The sequence below is a fragment of the Oncorhynchus masou genome, chromosome 6 (assembly GCF_036934945.1).
Source record: "Oncorhynchus masou masou isolate Uvic2021 chromosome 6, UVic_Omas_1.1, whole genome shotgun sequence".
Classification (NCBI taxonomy): Eukaryota; Metazoa; Chordata; class Actinopteri; order Salmoniformes; family Salmonidae; genus Oncorhynchus; species Oncorhynchus masou.
Genome location: NC_088217.1, coordinates 75,660,694 through 75,686,020, shown reverse-complemented (window position 1 = coordinate 75,686,020; position 25,327 = coordinate 75,660,694). Strand labels below are relative to the sequence as shown.

General features: G+C 43.0%; 4 non-coding genes and 2 pseudogenes across 4 annotated transcripts; 5 read left to right on the top strand and 1 right to left on the bottom strand.

Annotated features, from left to right (window-relative positions):
* Window positions 1-1,011: 1,011 nt before the first annotated feature.
* Window positions 1,012-1,084, top strand: trnak-uuu (transfer RNA lysine (anticodon UUU)). The gene has a single exon. It is a non-coding gene; the product is annotated as a tRNA-Lys (tRNA).
* Window positions 1,085-1,660: 576 nt separating this feature from the next.
* On the top strand, window positions 1,661-1,733 carry trnak-cuu (transfer RNA lysine (anticodon CUU)). The gene has a single exon. It is a non-coding gene; the product is annotated as a tRNA-Lys (tRNA).
* Window positions 1,734-2,053: 320 nt separating this feature from the next.
* On the bottom strand, window positions 2,054-2,127 carry trnan-guu (transfer RNA asparagine (anticodon GUU)). The gene has a single exon. It is a non-coding gene; the product is annotated as a tRNA-Asn (tRNA).
* Window positions 2,128-2,417: 290 nt separating this feature from the next.
* trnan-guu (transfer RNA asparagine (anticodon GUU)) lies at window positions 2,418-2,491 on the top strand. Its single transcript has one exon. It is a non-coding gene; the product is annotated as a tRNA-Asn (tRNA).
* Window positions 2,492-8,870: 6,379 nt separating this feature from the next.
* LOC135542634 (LON peptidase N-terminal domain and RING finger protein 2-like) lies at window positions 8,871-16,906 on the top strand (annotated as a pseudogene).
* Window positions 16,907-17,550: 644 nt separating this feature from the next.
* LOC135542633 (mitogen-activated protein kinase kinase kinase kinase 4-like) overlaps window positions 17,551-25,327 on the top strand; it is a 51,813-nt pseudogene continuing 44,036 nt past the window's right edge.

Genomic DNA, 25,327 nt, shown 5'->3' with positions numbered 1-25,327 from the left:
AATATCATGGAAACACATCTCTGGTGGGAAAATGCTCATATTGTTTTTATGTGTGTTTTAGAATATTCACATGAAAATCTATCACCAAATTGGATGGAAACCTGTTTTATGATGAGGTTTTGATGTACTTTGATGTATTTCTATTTCCACCCTTCCTGTCCAAGTAATCCTAAAATATCTCAAATTGATTGGGTAACTCAAAGAAGTTACTTACAGATGTTTTGGAAATGATTTGTTAAATGCTAATATATACAGTAGGTACCATTAACTTGCATTGATTGTCTTGGGGCATTTTGTCCCAAACATACTGACTTAAAAGAAAATAAAAACGAATAAAATAGATTAGTTCTAATCAAGTGGATTAGTTATATTTAGGCTCCCTTACTGGTATATGTAAAAAGGTATATCACTTTTCCTAAATGACACAATATTTGATCAATGCAACCTCAAACCCGTTTTGTTTGAGTAACTTCATAAAAGTTGAGATGAGACAGATGGCATTTTTAGTTGAGCAAGACTAGAGTGGCATCCAAGGTAAAGGTCGAACACTTTTGGGAGACATAAAGTGGTTTGTGTGAGAATTACAGGAGCGGGGCGTTTAACCCCAAGCCACCCACATACAAGGAAGGTACAATTTATAGTTCAATGTTTACAAGTATTTTGGGGAAGGTGGGATTTGGGTGCAAGTGTTTAAATCGAACAGTATTTAGCAATCATAATAAAAGTCTGATATCGATATAGTGTTTACCGGTTAATCTATCGTCAACAGCTTTCCCTTATTCACAAGTATCCCACAAAACAATTGACCAGTCAAGACTACACCACCAGGTGGCAGGCTACTCCCCTCAACATTGACTCCTGTCCTGTCCCACACATCAGTGTCAACATTGACTCCTGTCCCGCTCATCAAAGTGCTGTAAGGAGCAGACAGTTCCAGTATTTGTGTCCGTTATAATTTCTGAGAGTTTCAACCTTTGGATTTCATATATAATGGCAATTACGCTTGTAAGAGCCCGGATAGCTCAGTCGGTAGAGCATCAGACTTTTAATCTGAGGGTCCAGGGTTCAAGTCCCTGTTCGGGCGATAGTCTTTTCTCTCCATGTTTGTCAGAATCATATAACCAATCATATTAGGTAGTAAAATTATGCAAATCACCACCTTACCTCTGTTGAACAGGAAAGCTTGCAAAAGAGATGTGTGCACAGAAAAAAACAACAACATGTAATTCGTCCTCGGTTCTAGAGTTTATACATTTGTTGTTACATACTTTTGCATACTTTAAATTTGAAGTACATCCCGTACAAAAGGGGTTTTAAGGGGGTTTATGGAGAATCATCACTTTGTGGGTGCCTCTGTGTTTGAGGGTAGAGTTTGAAACTGGGATCCAGTGGAGGCTACCATGGGAGGAGCCAATGGAATGGCATCAAACACGTAGAAACCATGTGTTTGATACCGTTCCACTGATTCCGCTCCAGCCACTGATTCCGTGCCACCAATCTTTTGTGCTGGGATCCCGTGTTATGGTGTCCTGTCATTTGTCCCAACTAGCTCTCTCTTCTTTGTGGCCAGGCTCCATCCATGTTGTTCTTTTATTATTGAAATTGGAGTCACTGATGTGGCGATACGTTTTAACCTCTGAGAATGGCTGTGATTCTCAGTGCCCGGCTAGCTCAGTCGGTAGAGCATGAGACTCTTAATCTCAGGGTCGTGGGTTCGAGCCCCACGTTGGGCGCAAATCTTTTTTTTGTAGGGACAGCAGCGGAAAGGTAGTGTTCTTGAAATTTGTGTAAAATGTATTTTACTAAAAATGAAAGTATAATTGAGAGTACTTTTCACAGGAGTTATGGCAGACTTTAGTCTCCCGGCTCTCTCTGTTCTGGGCTGAGATTATGGTAGATGGAACAGCACTAATTCTGTTATGGCAGTAAAGTACCAGTATATGTGTTTATGGAAAGAGGTTTGCAAAAGGGTTGATGAATCTCCAGCATGTTGTCAGTTAACTTCGTTGTATTTTGTCGGAACCACACATTCAAGGAGAAAACTAAAGGAAATCGTCCCTGGGTGGGCTCGAACCACCAACCTTTAGATTAACAGTCTAACGCGCTAGCCGATTGCGCCACAGAGACGGTGAAACCTCTTAGAATGAAACATGCTAAAAATCTGCATCGTCTGAAATTGGGTGACTCAAAATTTTGTTAGAGTTTCGAGAGCACCGGTAAGGGGTGATTTGTATTTCATTTAGTCTCAGGATATTGACACTGATCTCTCATTAGCTCAGCCTACTATGGGTGCTGCCGAGCTGCAAAGAGTGTCACTTAGAATTGAAAAGCACCCCAAGTCGAACAGAACGGAATGAAGTGGTCTGGCACGGGGACTGTGACATTCTTAACAATGGTCACATAACCATGGTGGAAACGTCTCTGTGGCGCAATCGGCTAGCGCGTTAGACTGTTAATCTAAAGGTTGGTGGTTCGAGCCCACCCAGGGACGATGTTATATTTTGCAACATGATAAATAGGTCCTTGCAACCCGGAAGCATTGGGACATCCTTGCCCCATTTTAAATGGTTATGGTTAGTTAAGGGTTTCGGGGTAGGGACGTCCCAAGGATCCCGGATAGCACTAATCCATAGGGCTGGGCGATATGACGATATATATCGTGTGATGATAGACGTTTTTCTATCATTTCATATTTTGCTCTATCGTTTATTTCGTTGTGTCACAAATCACACTCTTTACCGTAATATTTCTAGTCAATTGGACGACGCTTTGCATTCTTCCACACGTGTCGTGTGGCCACGTGGAAGGAAATTTGCAACACAAACAAACATGGAGGAGAGTGAAAGTTACACAGAGCACGAAGACACGGAGTTCATACCTAAAAGAGGGGCTACTTCGGTCGCAGACCAGAAAACCATCCTTTGCAAAATATGCCGCAGTCCGGTCCCGACAACAGGCTCAAACACCATGAACCTTTTTTTTTACCACCGAACATAAACTCACCCCATTCCGTACAAATGTGCGCAACCGCAACATTCAAAAGAGGCTACAAAGAAAACTAATGGGACTGTGTTGACGTCAAAATCGGGGGTGTGAACTGGGTTTCTATTCAAGCGTTGATCTACATGGTATGGTAATGGCTCTATAGTATTGGAGAAAAGTTGAAAAAACGGTCCCTCCGTTACATCTTGACATGTCATGTCGTAACTCACAGCAAGCATAAAGCAACTATTTCTGTCTTACAATCTCTCTCCACCAGGTGTAGCACTTCTATCATCCTTTAAAAACAAGAAATCCCTTGTCATTTTTTTCATCATCATTGCATGTGATCATAATTCTCAAAGCCGCTGTTTACTAAGATCACTTTAGCACCACCCTAAAAACCTGATTCAAATTCGACACAAACATTCAAAGGGGTATGTAATGACACAATATATAAACTCTTTATAGTGTTTTATTTACATTTTAGAGGCGATAAGGTGATAAGTTGGACAGATCGAGTGAAAAAAAGCAATTTTCCCACACAACATCTCTCCGTCTCACTATCACCCATTAGTTTTGCTTCCCCACCCGCCATTTAAAAAAATGACCCGACGGGGCTCATTGCCTGCTTGAATTATGCAGAAACGGGCAGCGTTTAGGTCATGTAATTGATTATGTTGGAAAGGGGAGAAATTGTTGCTTTACAATGGTATTGACATTACAGTGGATCTGGAAGTATTACGTTTTTGGGGTGCTAAAATAAGGGCAATTGTACGGACCAAGGCGATGTACGAGTTTACGTGAGTTTACGTCACGCAAGAATCATGTACTGAAACAGTACGGAGAGTCTACGTGTAACGGATGTGAAACAGCTAGCTAGTCGGTGGTGCGCACTAAATAGCGTTTCAATCGGTGACGTCACTTGCTCTGAGACCTTGAAGTAGTGGTTCCCCTTGCTCTGCAAGGGCTGTGGCTTTTGTGGAGCGATGGGTAACAATGCTTTGTGGGTGACTGTTGTTGATGTGTGCAGAAGGTCCCTGGTTCGCGCGAGGGGATGGTCTAAAGTTAAACTGTTACATTGATGCTGTTGACCCGGATCACTGGTTGCTGCGGAAAAGGAGGAGGTCAAAAGGGGGGTGAGTGTAATGGATGTGAAACAGCTAGCTAGTCGGTGGTGCGCGCTAAATAGCATTTCAATCGGTGACGTCACTTGCTCTCAGACCTTGAAGTAGTGGTTCCCCTTGCGCTGCAAGGGCTGCGGCTTTTGTGGAGCGATGGGTAACGATGCTTCGTGGGTAACTGTTGTTGATGTGTGCAGAGGGTCCCTGGCTCGCACCCGGGTATGGGCGAGGGGACGGTCTACAGTTATACTGTTACATACGGATGAGACCCTAAAAAGTGGGCGGATTGCCTTGTAAGAATTTGTCGACGAGTCGGTAAACCACCACTACCCTCTGTATTATTGGTCAACGTGCAATCATTGGAAAACAAACTGGACGATCTACGATTAAGACTGTCCTACCAACGTGACATGAAACTGTAATATCTAATGTTTCACCGAGACGTGGCTAAAAGACAACACAGATAATATAGACCCTGCTGGCTTCACTGTGCATCGGCCGGACAGAGCAGCTACGCCTTGTAAGACGAGGGGTGGGGGTGTGTCTATTTGTCAATAACTGCTGGTGTGGTTTGTCTAATATTAAAGAAGTCTCAAAGTATTGCTTGCCTGAGGTAGAATACCTCATGATAAGCTGTAGACCACCTTCTACTATCTATATTATTCTTAGCTTTCTATTTACCACCACAAACCGATGCTGGCACTAAACAAGCTGTATAAGGCCATAAGCGACCAAGAAAATGCTCATCCAGTAGCGGCACTCCTAGTGGCTGGGGACTATAATGTAGGCAAATTTAAATCAGTTTTACCTCATTTCTACCAGCATGTCATATGTGCAACCAGAGGGAAAAAACTCTCGAACATCTTTACTCCACACACAGAGACCCATACAACGTTTTCCCTCACCCTCCATTTGGAAAATCTGACCATAATAATATCCCCCTGACTCCTTCTTATAAGCAAAAACCAATGCAGGATGTACCAGTAACTCGCACTATACGGAAGTGGGCAGATGACTTGCCTAGTTAAATAAAAAATTCAAATGACGCGGATGCTACGCTACAGGACTGTTTTGCTAGCACAGACTGGAATATGTTCAGGGATTCAATTTAAATAAAGGTTAAATAAATGTTTAAAAAAATAATCCAATGGCATTGAGTAGTATACCACCTCAGTCACCGGCTTCATCAATAAGTGCATCAACGACGTCGTCCCCACAGTGACCGTACGTACATTCCCTAACCAGAAACCATGGATTACAGGCAACATTTGCACTGAGCTAAAGGCTAGAGCTGATGCTTTCAAGGAGCGGAACACTAATCCGGCCACTTATAAGAAATCCCGCTATGCCCTCAGACAAACCATCAAACAGGCAAAGGGTCAATATAGGACTAAGACTGAATCCTACTACACTGGCTCTGACGCTCGTCGGATGTGGCAGGGCTTGAAAAATATTACGGACTCCAAAGGGAAACCCAGCTGCGAGCTGTCCAGTGACGTGAGCCTACCAGACGGGCGAAATGCCTTTTATGCTCGCTTCGAGGCAAGCAACACTGAAGCATGCATGAGAGCACCAGCTGTTCCGGATGACTGTGTGATCACACTCTCTATAGCCGATGTGAGCAAGACCTTTAAACAGGTCAATATTCACAAAGCTTCGGGGGCCAGACGGATTACCAAGACATGTACTCAAAGCATGCTTGGACCAACTGGCAATGCAGCAATGCAGAGTTAAGATAAAGATAAAAACATACCTATATATAGAAATAGTGACACAAGGAATAAATACACAGTGAATAACAATAACGAGTAAAAGTAACATGGCTATATACAGGGAGTACCAGTACCGAGTCCATGTGTAGCGGTACGAGGTAATAACATGGCTATATACAGGGAGTACCAGTACCGAGTCCATGTGTAGCGGTACGAGGTAATAACATGGCTATATACAGGGAGTACCAGTACCGAGTCCATGTGTAGCGGTACGAGGAAATAACATGGCTATATACAGGGAGTACCAGTACCGAGTCCATGTGTAGCGGTACGAGGTAATAACATGGCTATATACAGGGAGTACCAGTACCGAGTCCATGTGTAGCGGTACGAGGTAATAACATGGCTATATACAGGGAGTACCAGTACCGAGTCCATGTGTAGCGGTACGAGGTAATAACATGAGGTAATAACATGGCTATATACAGGGAGTACCAGTACCGAGTCCATGTGTAGCGGTACGAGGAAATAACATGGCTATATACAGGGAGTACCAGTACCGAGTCCATGTGTAGCGGTACGAGGTAATAACATCCATGGCTATAATAACATGGCTATATACAGGGAGTACCAGTACCGAGTCCATGTGTAGCGGTACGAGGAAATAACATGGCTATATACAGGGAGTACCAGTACCGAGTCCATGTGTAGCGGTACGAGGTAATAACATGGCTATATACAGGGAGTACCAGTACCGAGTCCATGTGTAGCGGTACGAGGTAGTAACATGGCTATATACAGGGAGTACCAGTACCGAGTCCATGTGTAGCGGTACGAGGTAGTAACATGGCTATATACAGGGAGTACCAGTACCGAGTCCATGTGTAGCGGTACGAGGAAATAACATGGCTATATACAGGGAGTACCAGTACCGAGTCCATGTGTAGCGGTCCATGTGTAGGTAATAACATGGCTATATACAGGGAGTACCAGTACCGAGTCCATGTGTAGCGGTACGAGGTAGTAACATGGCTATATACAGGGAGTACCAGTACCGAGTCCATGTGTAGCGGTACGAGGTAGTAACATGGCTATATACAGGGATATATACAGGGAGTACCAGTACCGAGTCCATGTGTAGCGGTACGAGGTAATAACATGGCTATATACAGGGAGTACCAGTACCGAGTCCATGTGTAGCGGTACGAGGTAATAACATGGCTATATACAGGGAGTACCAGTACCGAGTCCATGTGTAGCGGTACGAGGTAATAACATGGCTATATACAGGGAGTACCAGTACCGAGTCCATGTGTAGCGGTACGAGGTAATAACATGGCTATATACAGGGAGTACCAGTACCGAGTCCATGTGTAGCGGTACGAGGTAGTAACATGGCTATATACAGGGAGTACCAGTACCGAGTCCATGTGTAGCGGTACGAGGTAGTAACATGGCTATATACAGGGAGTACCAGTACCGAGTCCATGTGTAGCGGTACGAGGAAATAACATGGCTATATACAGGGAGTACCAGTACCGAGTCCATGTGTAGCCGAGTCCATGTGTACGAGGTAATAACATGGCTATATACAGGGAGTACCAGTACCGAGTCCATGTGTAGCGGTACGAGGTAGTAACATGGCTATATACAGGGAGTACCAGTACCGAGTCCATGTGTAGCGGTACGAGGTAGTAACATGGCTATATACAGGGATATATACAGGGAGTACCAGTACCGAGTCCATGTGTAGCGGTACGAGGTAGTAACATGGCTATATACAGGGATATATACAGGGAGTACCAGTACCGAGTCCATGTGTAGTGATACGAGGTAATTGAGGTAGCTATGTACATATAGGTAGGGGTAAAGTGCCTAGGCAACGGGATAGATAAGACTAGCAGCAGCGTATGTGGTGAGTGTGAATGGGTGTGTGGTGTCAGTATGCATGTGTGCGGATGCTGTGTGTGTTGGTTTGTCAGTATAAGTGCGTTTTGTGTGTGGGTAGAGTCTAGTGTGCGTGCGCATTGTCAGTGCAAGATTTAGTGCAAAAAAGTATGTGTTTGTCTTTGGGGAGAATGGGATATGCAACAACAAAAAAATTGCATTTGCTCAGATAGTAAATGGACCAATTAAGTAATCCTCATCTTAAATAGATCTATTTTTTTGAGAATAACTAGTATGAATAAAAGTTTAATGAAAAAAAAACAGCCTCCAATATATAGACACTGGTGTTATAACATAGATTTCCCTTTAACTCGCCGGCTACCACCCGGTTACTCAACCCTGTACCTTGTACATAGACAAGGACTCACTGGTAACTGTAATAATGGAACGCTAGTCACTTGAATAATGTTGACATACTGTTTTACTCGTTTCATATCTATATACTGTGCTCTACTGTATTTTAGTCAATGCCACTCCGACATTGCTCGTCCTAATATCTATATATTTTTGAATTCCGTTCTTTTACTTTTAGATTTATGTGAATTGTTGGATACTGCTGCACTGTTGGAGCGAGGAACACAAGCATTTCGCTGCACCCGTAATAACATATGCTAAATATGTGCATGTGACCAATAACATTTGATTTGAGTTGAGCTGAGCTTTGACAAACGCAGTAACTGTCATTAGCCTATCAATAGCTAAATCTATTTTTTCATGAATAATGACGTCTGATAAATAAATAACCATTATGTTTCGTCTATAATCTTTCAGTGACCCACCATTTATTGTGTATGTTAAAAAAAAGTAATAAAAAAAAATTCTTACATAATTAAAAAAAATCATCTTGATCAAGGCTGTGTTAGCTACTTTGGACGAATATAGACCCTTTGCATTATACGCCTCGGCTCTAGAAAAAATGTACTTTATCTTAGTTATAAGTTATAAGTATCCATGTCATAATCTTCAAGAAACGGACATTTCCATACATCATTAATGTTCACTTACACAATCTCCTGCCGGTTACAAAACGAACCATATAACACAAGGGGGAAAAAAACACAACACACCAATGGGGGCGCTCCCTTGAAGTCACGTGCCATTACCAAACGCAGCGCATTCACCTAGGTCAGAGTAAAATTAGGTTGACGGTTTATTTATTTATTATACGTTGATTAATTTGAAGCCCCATATGCATTTAGAATTCCAATCGCGTGTATCCTAATTCGGGAGGTTATACAAACTTTCAGTGTAGCAGGTCACATTAAAAAAGCAACCAGTGATTGGACGAAGTCAATTCTCGGCCTGTCTTTATCGACCAATTCATTCATTTTTTTTTTGTTACACAGATGTTATAGACTTCAATGATATGGATGTTCGTTTGGAAAACCACTTGGATTATTTTATCCACGACAATACTGCTGCTGCGTGGTTGAGTCCAGAAATGCTGTCGGTTGCACGGGAAGCCTTCGGTGCTGGGGACTTCAACCTCCTTGCTGAGATCTACAGCTCCCAGTTGGCGGACCTCCGACACCCGGACCGGAGCCTCTGCCTCCTGAAAGCGGACGCGCTCAGCCGGGCAGGGCGGGTAGCGGACGCTCTGGAATCATACTGCACCGCCGCCAACTTGGACAGGTTACGACCAAATGAACTAGGGTCTCTCGTTGACTGTATTGCGCACACTTTACGCGTAAAAGAGTGCCTAAAAGAATGCACAGACTCAGATGGGGTTTTCGAGGATGTGCATTCGTTGGACCTGTTCTCATGTCGGCTTTGCAAGTGCTTGTTAATCGAGCCAACAACTTTGGAATGCGGCCATACATTCTGCAAACCATGCATTGAGGATGACTGTATCAAAGAATGTGAATTATGTCGTTACAAACTGAACGAAACAAGTAGACAATTAAAACCAATCTGTTTTAAAGTGAATGTAGTACTCAGAGGCCTGTTGGATAAATGGTTTTGCGCAGAGAGTGAAGCAAGACGATGCTGGCTTGAAGGGGATAGAATGCGGAACGAACGTGGCTTTATCAACGCTCTTGAAAAATACAACAACGCTCTTGAAAAAGGTAGAGTGAAATAAAAACGTATTTAATTAAAGGGAAAATCCGCAGTTTAGACTAAGCGTATTCAGCGACACTTTTAGTAAAAAGCTGAGGGATGGGGTTGGAGAAATGTAACCACTCCAGTCGTAGAACTAACATTACAGTTAAACAAGCTTACATTTTGGCTTCTGATAGATAACGGTTGAAAAAAGGTCATGAGCCATTTAAAGTTAAATTCTAAGAATCAATGGGTGCATAACATAAATGTTAAGTCCAAAAATGAATGCAGCAACTGAAGATTGTCCCTTTAACATTGCATCATCATTGTATTCTCATGATCTTTCTGTGCACATTGAAATAAAAGCCTGTAAGCCACGTCAGTGAAATGCATAGGTTTGTAATAGGTTATGTCAACCGGTAAGGTCATAGCCATGTTATTGACATCACTGATTGAAGGGGAACAACCCCAGTATGCAGGTATAATCCTATCACTGCCACCAGTGTAGCAATTGGGTGAGGGGAAACAGTGGTTATGGGATAAGTGCATTACCAATTGTGCCATGTTCATAACACAAACTATACCAGATAGAGGTTGGGATATATTAGCATCACACCATGATGACAAGTTCAGCTAAGGCATGAGTTGTGTAAGTAAAGTCATGCACTTTTGTCATAATAGCACAGCCAGAAGAATCATGGGCTGACCTGGTTTGTAGAGAAATGACTGTGGAGTTTGAGGGAACTCTAGTCTGGGGATCAGAGTAGGCAGAAGGTAGCTTCTACTTTATTATTTCATGCATAGGGAGCAATGGTAGGCTTTCCAAATAAGTCAGGCGTTGCATAGACAAATGCATCGTGGTGTTAGACACAGGCAGACATTTTTGTCTTGACCCACACACAGCGTTGAATGACAGGGCGTCTGGAAGTGACACTCCTTCTCTAATCTCTACCCATCATTAATGTAGACCTCAGCGCACAAGGTAAAAGGGTAGAGGTATGCAACGTTCCGAGGGCAGGAATGGTGGAACAGCTTCAACTCATGACCGAGCCCAGAACTAGTTCCATATGACCTGGATCTTCTGAAATTATATTCTGCTCTACATACAGCTTGTCATTATTTGCGTAACTGTTTATAGGTTGAATATGTAGGTAACACATAACCCTTTGACAATCCCCTTGAAAGGGTCATGAATACAGGTAAAGCTGTCAAGCAATGAGATATCAATGACAAACTAATAATGAACTGTCTTCAAACCCATACAGCCTGGTTTTATACTGGTTTTAAGGTACTGAACACGAGCAATGGAGGGTGCTGGAGATATGTGAATAACTTAAGCTGAATCTGACCCTTAACTAATGTTTGTATCATGTTCTCTCCTCACAGCCCCTTCCATGTGTAGGCTGCTGGGCCGACGGGCAGAGCTGCATATGGAGATGAGCAACTTCAGACAGGCCCTACAGGATGGAGACGCCATGTGTCGACTGACGCCCCTCTCTCCCAAGGTAAGGAAACACTCAACTGTTTCCTGACATTAACACGTTTACCCAAATGTTTTTGTGTAAGTTAACCTGAAGATGCTGTGGTACTTGGGTTTTGTGTTCTCAGGCTCACTACGTGAAGGCCCTGGCTCTGAACAAAGCCGGTTATAATGAAGAGGCCCTGCAAGAGTACTTCTACTGTCTGGCTCTGAAGCCAGACTGGACCTCAGTCAAGCTGGAAACGCAAAAGTTAAGCAACTCCACTGTGATTCTATAGCATTGAAGTTGTATTAAATTGAATTAGTTAGTTCACCAAACCAGTCACACAACTACTTGTGTGCCCGATTGACTGCGATAACTGCCAGTCACTGTCTTATGTCTCTTTCCCCCTGTAGATGCTGAGTGAGATGTTCTCTGTGTTCAAGACGGACGGTCTCCCCACGTCATCACCCCACCCCCACCAAACAGGACCCGCCCCCTACCTCAAACCAGCCTCCCTTCTCCTCGGCTCCCTCCATTCCACCCCTCGTAGATGGAGCCAAACCCCTATTGGCCGCAGAGACAGTTTGTCTGACACTGGGGCAGAGACCAAGTCCTCATGTGAGGACTCCAAGACCCTAGCTTCTGTCGTGGCTGCCTTACCTCTCCCCCTGGCCTAAAGAGGAAGTTCTCAGACGAGCCCCAAGGCTCTGCACTCCCCAACAAGCTCCCCAGAAAAGGTACCCAATCCAACCCCTCCCATTCCATTTGGCAATTATTTATCGTTGCCAAAAAGTAGAATTTTAAAGTAATACTACTGAACAAAAATCTTGCAAAGTATCTTCGTGTTGCGTGAATGCAATCATTAGAAACGTATAGAAACCTCAGCAATAATATAATGTCAATGTATTTGTTTGAGTCTTGTGTTCAGATGAGTCAAGCTCATCCCAGATGCCTGCTGCTTGTTGCAGTGAGAGGAGAGAGGTGCCCCCTCAGCTTCTGGATAGCTCTGACATGGACTGCTCTGTTTGTATAAGGTAAGTCAAACACACACACACACCCTGTCTGTAGGTCCAGTTTTCCCTACGTAGTTATTAAAACCATCCCTCCCCCATGCGTTTTCTCCAGGCTGTTCTACGAGCCAGTCACCACCCCCTGTGGACACACCTTCTGCATGAAGTGTCTTGAGCGCTGTCTGGACCACAACCCCAACTGCCCCCTGTGTAAAGAGAACATTACAGAGGTAAATAGTCACCACACAGACCAGTCTTCACTACTATTGGAAATGCATACCTATTACTGAAAGACAACATGAGTTAAGAAAGTAGTTATGACCCAAATTTCCCTTGTTATCTAATTGAACCTGTTGTAATTTCAGTACCTGGCCACTAGAGGGTACCATAAGACCCTGCTGATGGAGGAGGTGCTGCAGCGCTACCTGTCTGAGGAGCTGGCTGAGAGGAGCAAGGTGCACCAGGAAGAAATGGCAGAGCTGTCAAAGTGAGTCAGGCCTCATCACATTTCAGCCCCTAACCCTTTCTCAAAACAAAATGTCTGACAATGTTTTAGAATCCATCATTATGATACAATATTATTTGGGCAGAATATCATATTTAGTGGTTTAACCCATGTTTTATTCTCACTGAAGCTTGACCCAGGAAGTGCCCATCTTCATCTGCACCATGGCATTTCCCACAATCCTCTGCCCCCTACAAGTCTTCGAGCCGTGTTATAGACTGATGATCCGACGCTCTATGGAGACGGGAACCAAGCAGTTTGGAATGTGCATCGCTGACGACATCAAAGGGTGAGTGGAGGTTTTACACCTGTGCCCACACAGCCATCAAAACACCTTGACACTAGTTTAACCTGTGCCCACACAGCCATAAAAACACTTTGACACTTGTTTAACCTGTGCCCACACAGCCATAAAAACACTTTGACACTAGTTTAACCTGACACAGCCATCAAAACACTTTGACACCCTGTGCCCACACAGCCATCAAAACACAGCCATAAAAACACTTTGACACTAGTTTAACCTGTGCCCACACAGCCATCAAAACACCTTGACACTAGTTTAACCTGTGCCCACACAGTCATCAAAACACCTTGACACTCATTTAACCTGTGCCCACACAGCCATCAAAACACCTTGACACTCGTTTAACCTGTGCCCACACAGCCATCAAAACACCTTGACACTCGTTTAACCTGTGCCCACACAGCCATCAAAACACCTTGACACTAGTTTAACCTGTGCCCACACAGCCATCAAAACACCTTGACACTTGTTTAACCTGTGCCCACACAGCCATCAAAACACTTTGACATTAGTTTAACCTGTGCCCACACAGCCATCAAAACACTTTGACACCTGTTTAACCTGTGCCCACACAGCCATCAAAACACCTTGACACTAGTTTAACCAAAAGGGTAGCAAACCTATGTTTGCGACTCAATTCAAGACCATGTTAGCCAACTGAACTAAAGCCTACCCTGGACACTTTATCTGAGTGCTAACAGGTTTCTGGTATAGTTACTCAACCACACAGGTGTAGCTCTGTGAACTACCTCCACTACACTAGCCTAACCCCCACACTTTCACTCCAACAGATTCATGTGAGCAAATGGCTAATACAGATAAAGGATCTTAATTTGATCACTCTTTTGTTGCAGAGAATTTCCCTGCACAGCGGGAAATGCAAACTTGTAGTATATTTGGAGTTTTAAAAAGGCTTCTAAAGTTTGTAAATTTGACTTGATTTGCCCAAACGAAAAACTTTATCAACCCCTACAAAAATGTCCATGAATTATAATCCACATAATAATTCCCATTTCCAGTTGCTGCTGAATTTTTTTTCTGCTGTAGCAAACTGGCTCAAAATTAGATCCTACATTTGTATACCCTGCGTTTCCCTGACCACAGCTTCGCAGACTACGGCTGCATGTTGGAGGTGAAAGACGTGAAGTTCCAACCAGACGGGCGCTTGGTGGTCGACACGGTTGGAGTGTCCCGCTTCAGAGTGCTGAGCCACGGCCACCGTGACGGCTACAACACAGCCAAGATAAAGCACCTGGAGGACCAGAAGGTGGAGGGAGAGGAGCTGGTGGAGCTGCAGAAGCTGCATGACTGTGTGTACGAGCAGGCCAGCACCTGGTTCACCTCCCTCAAAGACAACATGAAGAACCAGATCGTCAGCCACTTTGGACAGCTGCCTGAAAAAGACTGTGACATACAGGTAAGAAACAGTCAGCAGATACGCACAGTAGAACTTGGGTTCTGAGTTTTTCCTGGTTTCATTTCCTTATCAGGAATAACTGACCCACCCAGCGAAATCTAAATCCCAGTATCTGTTCATCTAAGAATTCACCTTTTATCAAATCTGATTAAACTAATAAACAGTGGCATCTTGGCAGTAGACTCTGTTGATTGTAATATGGAATAATTCTCTGTGTCCCATCTTCTCTGACTCTACCACACTCTGCCTCTGTGTTCTCAGGGGAGTGTTAGTGGTCCTGCATGGTGTTGGTGGCTGCTGGCTGTACTGCCCCTGGAGAAGAGAGCCCAGCTAAGCATCCTGGCCATGACCACCCTCCGAGAGCGCCTCAGCACCACCCGCCGGGTGCTCAGCCTCGTCACACGCAAACACCCGCCACCACGGCGACCATCTTCATCACCAGCAGCATCATCGCTGTAGTGGCCCCCCTGGAGGGGATCAGTTTAGAATCATCTGGGCCCAGTTAGATAACTTTTGACAATCTGGATGTCGCCTATCAACTAGGATTAAATGCATATAAATATAAGGAATGAATAGAACAGGAGTCCCCGTTGAAGTCAGTTATTTTTCTGTTCTATTAATTATATTTCTATGCATTTAATCCTATCCGATAGACTAAATCCAGATAGATCATTTTTGGAAAACTGGGCCCTGGAGAAGAAGGGAGAAACTAAATTTTCCTCAGAAGCTCTAGCCTCAAATAGTTCTAACAGTGGGAATGATTTACCAGTGTTGTTCATGATCTCAGGAATGGGTTTCTACTTGAGTCTTACAAAAAGGATCGATGGACTAGCCCTACCCAACCAAAACATAGAAATGAGTGTCATGTTTGCGCACATATCTTTGGGTCAATTCCATTATGTCCAATTTTGTCATGTTTATGTGTGGTACATTAGATTAATCTTGTTTTATTGTTGACCTGTGTACAAATGAGGCCTTAAATTATTTTTGCAATATGTTTGTTTTCTACTATTTGTCATGTGAAGCCAATTTTCATGTATAGAAATTTAGCATTTTTCTATGGGACATAATTAAGATTAATGCACACCATCCCTTACTGGAATAATATGTTCTACTGTATATTGGTAGTTATGACACGAGGGAGCGCTTGATGCAAGCAAGAGAAAAATAGCAGCACAACAGGCATTGTAGTAGCACCAAATATCCACAGGGTGGCAGTCCGTTAATAAGGGAATGTTCATCTTTGGATGCTGTACAGCAAGGGTGTCAAACTCATTCTACAGAAGGCCAAGTGACTGCACATTTGTATTTTTTTTCCTTTCAATTAAGACCTACACAACCAGGTGAGGGGAGCTCCTTCCTTATTAGTGACCTTAATTCATCAATCAAGTACAAGGGTGGAGCGAAAAGTTGCAGACACTGGGCACTCTGGAATGAGTTTGATGTGCTGTACTGTACAGTAACAATGAGGCGAAGTGGTGTTTCTTTCCACTGTTCTGTTATGAGGCATGCATAGACACTCACCTTCATAGTTATCTACATGAGTCTATTCCAAAATCACACAGTGGGTCTCTTTCCCCCCCACAAACAGAGGTTGCCAAGAGGCCTGGGCAAAGGCACAAAATATGCCATTTTGCAAATTGTAAGGACGGGTGTACTCTGTGTGGGCACCACATTAAAAGCTTCTGTGATACTTAACGTATCTCACTCACACAGTCAGATCTAGGAGATGCAGTCAGGTGAGTAATTTGGGATACTATGAAGTCAGAACCGGAAACGACACATATTTGTAGACAATGAGTCACCTCTGTGCTTTGTCATCACCATGTCTGAATGATCTGGAGTCTCCTCCAATTGATTCATTAGCCAAACCCTCTCGATAAACACACGCCTTCGTTCGCCCAGACCAGTGGAGGCTGCTGAGGGGAGGACAGCTCATAATAATGGCTGGAATGGCTTCAAACCATGTGTTTGAGGTATTTGATACCGTTCCACTGGTTTTGTTTTGTTTTGGTAACAAGAATGTGAAAATGGCATTTTATTGCTTTCAATTAATCTTAACTTGTACCTTTTTTAAATGTAAGATTTTGTTAATTGGGCCCAACATGTTTATTATTAAAACCATTCCATATAGTTATACATTTACCATAAACTTCATCCTCAACAGTCAATTGTCCCCTCAGTTTGAGTGTGTTGGCCACGCATACTAATTGGCCAAACCTGATCTTAATTGGTTTGTGTCTTGAAAGGGGGTCTGTTTGAACAGTGTGAAAATAATGCTTTGTGCCGAGGTAGACATTCTATATGCAATGCGGGAAAGGTTTTCGTTGTTTTAATAACTCTTCAGCATGGTATCTTGAACCATCTGCTTTATAGCCTAATAAATATTTATTGAATTCTGACCATTTTTATCTGTCCAGTTATTATTTTAACTCCTTGAAATGCATGGGGTAAGGCCAGCTCCTTCACAGGAAACATTGTTGCTAGCCATTTTGTATGGAATGCACACAGATCACATGATCTATAGTAGGACAGAACAGGCTCCATATGTGAGTTACCACAAAAAAATGAATGTGTGAGTTACCACGCTGATGTTAGGAAGCCATAGAAAGTTGCCTGAATATGAGGCTAACATCAGGGGTACTTTGGCCAGATGCCCACTGACTGAGACAGGACCAGCTGTATACATATCAGTAATGACGAGACAGGGAAGTGAGCAAAGGAAGCAGGTAGGGGAAATATCACCCTGAAGTTCTGCTTTAGCATGAGGGGTCGAGACTCACCCAATACAGTACACCGTCAGCAGTGTGTACATTTCCTATTAACTAAATATAGACAATTATTTATTATGGGGGACAGCACATGGCGCCCAAACGAGAATGTATGGACGACCTCTCATTGAAGGTAACCTAATGCGGTAGTACATAGCAAATAATGACGTTTCAGTGCACATTCCGCTCAACCTCGTTCGATTGTTCCCTTGCCACACCCATGATTACGAATATTGACACCGATTGCTCAAGTGCGCATGTCCATGATTCTGTGCAATAGAGGCCTGCCTCGCCTTTTCTCTCGCACCTATTCTGTACAGACGTCCTTCGTTTCACATGAAAAAAAAGTTATTCTTCTTTTTTGAGTGGCTGTTGACGAGATGAGACAGAGAAGGAGATAAATAGTTTTGTATCTCTATTTCTTGACTGAATAATCACCCACTCCCCGGTTATTGCATCAAGGCCCCTGCCCCTCCTCTGATTCCCGACCGGCTTCCTGTGTTTGTGCGGTTCTCACTAGCCAGGGAGCGAGGAGGAGCAGAACTGGGAGTTGAGCGAGTGAAGGGCCGAGCTGCCACCTCAACATGGAGTAGCCTAGTGTCCTCGACAACAGTAGCGGACCACAAAGAGTTATACTCGAGGGGTTATTTTTCTACAAGGAGGCACCGCAAATGATACCACGTCAAAGATTCCACAACGCGAAGGAAGGATCGGTTTATATTTAAAAGATGGCGAACGACTCTCCGGCTAAAAGTCTAGTCGAAATAGACCTGGCTTCATTGCGGGTGAGTGGTGGACAAGGGCAGTGTCTTTTATTTAAAGATTAGGCTACCCCGAGATGTAATCTATTCCACTACAGTGAGTTAACGTTATATAAAACAAAGCAAACATTTTTACCCAATAAAATATGGATACATTTTCGGGGTTATTTCTTTCTTATTCGGATCGAGAGAAAGCTGTCGTGCTGCCTGGCTTTCCTTTGTTCGAAATGCATTTGGACGGTTGTGGAGATCAGGGCGCAACAGCTGCGTTAATCTAGGTCCCATTTTTGCAACACTTATTCAAAAGCATTTTCAAAAAGATATTATGGTTGTGTAAAAAAATATATTTTTGACTCGTTTTCAGGATCCAGCAGGGATTTTTGAATTGGTGGAAGTGGTCGGAAATGGCACCTATGGACAAGTATACAAGGTTTGTTCCTCTATCATATATTTGTATATATATTTAATTCATCGGTGGCCTAATCTTCGATAATTATTTCTGACACTAGGTAGCTAACGTGACATTGATGCAGTTTTGGCATTGAACATCGAAGTGATCCAGATTTCATGCCTGTGTGATGGATTAGATTCATGTCAAGATGTCTCATCAGGATGTTTCTGTCATTACACCCCTGTAACCCCTGGTTGGATAGGTAAAGATGATGATACCCCTCTGTATTATTGCTTGTAAAAACATCTTTGGTGAAATATGCACCGCACCACACCAATCCATGCACCACTCCATTAGCCCAAGCTCCCCTGTTTCTCATCTTCTACCCGGGCTAAGCCTGTACGCTCAGTTGTTTCTAAATTGGGAAAAGAACGTATCTTATTTTACATTAATATTATAGATGGGTTTAGAAGTAAATGGCAACTGGGTTTGCAGACCAGTGTTGCTATGAGTGTTTTTAAAGTGCAGCACATGTCCTTCATCACATCCTGCTGCGGAGAGAGGGGGAAAGGGAATTGACTACTGCTGCCTGATGATCCAGACTAGGCCTTGCTTCATAGACAATTTGGTTAAGTAAAATATCATGTGTTACACAGCAGGCCTTTTCCTCTCTCTCAACCATCTGTTTCTTGGTGTCATGTTTCTCTGTGAAAATGATCATGGTGACTGTTTAAAGTAATTGTTGAACTTGACCTTTTTGGAGAATTGAGTGGGTTCCTTCTCTTGGATTTTGAGGATGAGTCTGACCCACCATTGGTGACCTGCCTCTCTTCCCTGTACCCTCCTGTCCATTGGAAGGCCTGGCCTGTGTTTAACCCCTTCTTTCAAACAGTCAGGCGAGCAACACTGTAGCAGAGCAGCTTGAAAACAACTGGAAAGCCTGTTAAGCAGGGTGGTTCACGGGGGCTGCGGTGTCCCTCCTGCCTGCGTTTATTCTCTTAGCTCTCAGGAACAGGGTAGTCTGGACTCCTGACAGGAGAATCAACAGTGGTAGTCTGGATGTTCAAATGTAAAAGCAGATCCAGCTGATCCAACCCTGTGGAACAGAGGGCTTTAAAGACCAATGCTGTTTTCTTTTGGTCATGTGACCCCGTTTTGTAATGGAAAACTTTCTAGCAAACGTCTTCCTTCAATGAACAGATGGCTTCATGGGTGTATGTGGAGAGAATTATTTACTTTTAGGCTTATATTATGAGCTATTAAATGCTATCTTTCGCCATTCATAGTCAGGCAGAGCATGAGCCACTACCACACTACATGGAATAGAATGGACGTCCTGCAAGAGGGCCCCGGGCTGGCTATGTATGTGCCTGTTTAGTAACGCAAAATGGAGGACATCCCTTGGTCTAATGATTCCAAGCAAAGCCAACTCGTCTGTGCTGATTTGAAAGATGGAGAATCAGGGGGTTGTAGTTTGTTCCTGATTCATACGTCCTCATATGCTATTCTGCAGACAGGTCTACATGCTCTGGTTTGCTGTACATTTTCACAACAGACAGTCCCAAAGCCATTGGATGTCAGAGGTTTACTGTATGCCAACCTCTAACCCACATAATTGTCATGCCAAATAAAGGCAGTTTGTTTCAATCAATTATTCCCCTTCCTCTAGTGAGACTGTACTGTGAACTGCACGTTATAAACTAGGCTAATATGTAGCCCAGTTATGTACACTACATGACCAAAAGTATGTGGACACCTGCTCGTTCAACATCTCATTGCAAAATCATGGGCATTAATATGGAGTTGGTCCCCCTTTTGCTGCTATGACTGCCTCCACTCTTCTGGGAAGGCTTTCCACCAAATGTTGGAACATTCCTGCTGGGACCTGCAGTCATTCACCAACAAGAACATTAGTGATATCGAGCACTGATGTTGGGCGATTAGGCCTGGCTTGCAGTCGGCGTTCCAATTCATCCCAAAGGTGTTTGGTGGGGTTGAGGTCAGGACTCTGTGCAGGCCAGTCATGTTCTTCCACACCGATCAACAAACCATTTCTGTATGGACCTCGATTTGTCATGCTGAAACGGGGAAGGGCCTCCCCCAAACTGGTGCCATAAAGTTGGAAGCACATAATTGTCTAGAATGCCATTGTGTGCTGTTGTGTTAAGATTTCCCTTCACTGGAACTGAAGGGCCTAACCGAACCATGAAAAACACCACCAGGCGGTTTTTCCTCTTCCACCAAACTTTACAGGTAGCGTCCTCCTGGCATCCGCCAAACCCAGATTTGTCCGGACTGCCAGGTGGTGAAGCGTGATTCATCACTCCAGAGATTGTTTCCACTGCTCCAGAGTCCAATGGAGGCAAGCTTTACACCACTCCAGCCTACGCCATTGCGCATGGTTATCTTAGGCTTGTGTGTGGCTGCTTGGCCATGGAAACCCATTTCATGATGCTCCTGAGGGCCAGCAGTTTTTACGCACTTTAGCACTAGGCGGTCCCCTTCTGAGATTGTGTGGCCTACCACTTTGCGGCTAAGCCGTTGTTGCGTTTTGACATATCCACTTCACAATAACAGCATTTACAGTTGACCGGGGCAGCTCCAGCCGGGCAGATATTTGACCAACTGACTTGTTGGAAAGGTGGCATCCTATGACGGTGCCACGTTGAAAGTCACTGATCTCTGTAGAAAGGTCATTCTACTGCCAATGTTTGTCTATGGAGATTGCATGGCAGTGTGCTTGATTTTATACACCTGTCAGCAACTGGTGTGGCTGAAATGGCCGAATCCACTAATTTGATGGGGTGTCCACATACTTTTGTGTGTATTTGTACTTGTTCCCCCCTACCTCATCAGCTGCCTGACACCAATGATAGGTCAGTGCAGTAACATGGTTAGGTTAACCTATCAGTTCGGTGTGTGGTCTGAATGAAGGGTGCTAGCTGGAACTGGTGGAGGAAGAGCAGCTGTCCTGGGCCCTAGACAGAGCCTGCATGGCCAGGCAGCTTCATTACAAAGCTGGTTTTGTCTCCGTGTATCTGGTTTTATTTGGGAACCACCACCAGACCCACAGAAAGGATGTGTTTATTAGTCGGGTCTCAAATGTTGAATAATCATCTAGCCCTGTTCCGGAAATATAACTTTCTATCTCTTTCTGTGAGGCTTTTCTTCTTCTTTGCAAAGCAGTTTTTCACCCATTCAAACCTCTCACAATAAGACAATCGAGCACAGTCTATTTCTTCTATTCAGAAGGCCCAGGACAATTTCTTGCATTGAATTAGTTTTGAAATGCATACTTTTTTTGTCTAACTCATCTGTCCCCTTTTCTTCTGTTTGATATTTTTCGTTTTCAAACGGTTTGTTTTGTAGGTATGTTTTTGTGACACTGTCTCGGAACCAGTTGCCACAGCCTGTTTGATGCAGCTAGCCCAGATGACATACAGTACCTCACTGAATGACTGACCTTTTCATTTGGAGCTTTTGACAGAAGTGGGTTGCAGGCACTCTAAGAGCTGAAATGCCATATCACAGCCCTGTGCGGCACGATGTGGCTCTTCTGGATTCAAATGCCTGCAGCCAATCACAGCAACAGAGGCAAGGTGGCAGTGATTGTTGTCTGGGGCTCGTGCCAGGTTTGGACCTTACTGTTAAAGTCAGTGGTAGCTCAGGTTTAGATTGTCTTGGCCAACCAGCTGAATGTCCTCCGATAAGACTTGAAACTGTCAGTGTGGGTGTGACAGTCAAGGGAAGATGACAATGTTATATGCTCACTAGGGATGCAAATTCCGGTAATAATTGCTACCGACTAACCCACCCTCATTAACCGACCAACAAACATTTTTTCAAAACTGTAAGGAACGGACATTTTTCATTAAGGCTTAATGGAAACATGCAACAATAGCAAGCCCATCGTCACGCTGTCAAAAGGCTTTATAGCCTATTATTGAACATGCAATTCCAGTAATGAAGCAGCTATTAAATCGTCATTTTCCATCTTTTGCCAAAATGTAATTGTCGGGAAAACAGTTCTAAACAGCTCACCTCATGCGAGGAATTCCATATGTGAGAGATGAACGTCTGTTAGAAACTAGGGGGAGTACACACCAAATTGGTTTGGTGCGGTTTTTCCAAACTGGTTCGTTTACTCACTTAGTTTGGTTCGTTTGGACTGGTGTGAACTCTATTGGTACTAAGCAACGCACGGTGGTTCGCTCTAAAAGGGTGGTTTCGGTCTGTTTCAATTAGTATGGTGGTGTGGTTCGCTGCAGGTGAGAAAGCAGTCTGGACCAAACGCAGGAAATGAACCAGAGTCACGCATTATTGGTTGTTTGACATCATAACTTGACATCTCTGAAGCATTGTGAGTAGCGGGTTAGGGGAGATGAGGGCTGTACCCGGGGATCTAGGCTGCTGAATATAGACTATTCAGGTAGCAGAGTGGCCACTACGCTGTTTTCTCCCGCATGTTGGAATACCAAAACAAAAGTAATATGAAGATTTGGACACACAAGTGATGGTTCACAATACTCAGATATTGATTTAACCTCGGCGTATTTGTCCAATAAATGTATGACTTGCATGGAGAAGTTTTTCTTTTCTTTTTTCGTTTCAAATATTTTTTATTAAACACACACAAGAATGGTGTATAGGTATACAAGACAGGTATACAATTCTTATCTAAACATAAAGGAGCATACAGGAACAACAAGACCCAGAGCCCTGGGTGCAAAACAAATAATACAAAACACGACATACAAAACAAGGACACGTAGAAAGAAAAAGGGTAGATGGCCCCCTCCCCCGAGAAGTATTTTTTTTTTAAATTTAAATTTCTGTTCATTTGGCAATGTGAAACCAACCGGACCAAATGGAACAAATACTGATTAAAACTATCGCTCAAAACTGTGTCATAACTCCCTTCGAAATATGGGGAATCTAATAGCAACCACGAGGATGGGTTGATAATATAACTACAATTGTGCTTTTGGCGTCTGGACAAAAAAAGTTGATATGAAGACCAATAGAACAGTAGCGAAATTATGGTTAATGGCATGAAGTCTTTCTAAAAAAAAAAAATAATTGAAGCAAGGTAAATCATGCCTTTGTTATTATTATTTGAAGTAAAATTTAGGTTTTCAAGTAGAGGTCGACTGATTAATCGGCCAATTTATATATATATATTTGTAATAATGACAATTACCAAAATACTGAATTGAACAATGAACCCTTTTATTTTAACTTAAAATAATACATAAAATCAATTTAGTCTCCAATAAATAATGAAACATGTTCAATTTGGTTTAAATAATGCAAAAACAGTGTTGGAGAAGAAAGTAAAAGTGCAATATGTGCCATGTGAAAAAAAAGCTAATGTTCAAGTTCCTTGCTCAGAACATGAAAACATATGAAAGCTGGTTCAATCCCTGTTCTTCAATATTACCAGTTAAGATGTTTTAAGTTGTAGTTATTGGAATTATGATGCGTCGACTATTTCTCTCTCATTTTATTTCGTATACCTTTGACTATTGGCACTATTCTGGCAAATTAATTACTTTTTTTGTTAGGAAGAAACACAGTTCGCTACGAGCCAGGTGGCTCAAACTGTTGCATATACCCTGACTTTGCTTGCACTGAACGCAAGAGAAGTGACACAATTTTCCTAGTTAATATTGCCTGCTGACATGCATTTATTTGAACTAAATCTGCAGGCTTAAAAAAATATACTTCTATGTATTGATTTTAAAACCTCTTGGTGTTAGGGGGCAGTATTTTCATTTTTGGGGAAAAAAAACATTCCCGTTTTAAACGGGATATTTTGTCAGGAAAAGATGCTAGAATATGCATATAATTGACAGCTTTGGATAGAAAACACTCTAAAGTTTCCAAAACTGTAAAGATATTGTCAGAACTGATGTTGCATGCGAAAGCCTGAGAAAAATCCAATCCGGAAGTGCCCCAGGTTTTGAAAGCGCTGCGTTCCAATGGCTCCCTATATGGCTGTGAATGTACCATCAACGAGCTTATGCTTTCTACGTATTCCCCAAGGTGTCTACAGCATTGTGACATCGTTTTACGCATTTCTGTTGAAGAATAGCCGTATGGGGGCACATTGCGTAAGTGGTCACATGGTGGCTTCAAGAGAGATTCTCGCATAAAGTGCAGAGGTAGCCATTACTCCAATCGGTCCTAGAGAAAAAGGAATTGTCCCGACGGATATATTATCGAATAGATATTAGAAAAACACCTTGAGGATGGATTCGAAACAACGTTTGCCATGTTTCTGTCGATATTATGGAGCTAATTTGGAATATTTTTCGGCATTGTGGTAACCGCAATTTCCAGGCGATTTCTCAGCCAAATGTGAAGAACAAACAGAGCTATTTCGCCTACAAAAATAATCTTTTGGGAAAAAAATGAACTTTGGCTGTCTACCTGGGAGTCTCTTGAGTGAAAACATCCGAAGTTCATCAAAGGTAAACTATTTAATTTGATTGCTTTTCTGAATTCCGTGACAAGTTTGCCTGCTGCTAGCGAGGCATAATGCTATGCTAGGCTATGATAAACTTACACAAATGCTTGTCTAGCGTTGGCTGTAAAGCATATTTTGAAAATCTGAGATGACAGGGTGATTAACAAAAGGCTAAGCTGTGTTCCAATATATTTCACTTGTGATTTTCATGAACAGGAATATTTTCTAGGAAGATTTATGTCTGTTGCATTATGCTAATTAGTGTCAGATGATGATAACGATCCCGTTCACGGGCTGGGCGTCACTACAGGTTAAGAAAGGCATTGATGTTTATGGTTTGGTACATTTGTGCAACGAATGTGCTTTTTTTTCCTCAAATGTGCTTTTGTTTAATCATCACCTGTTTGGCGAAGTAGGCTGAGATTCGATGA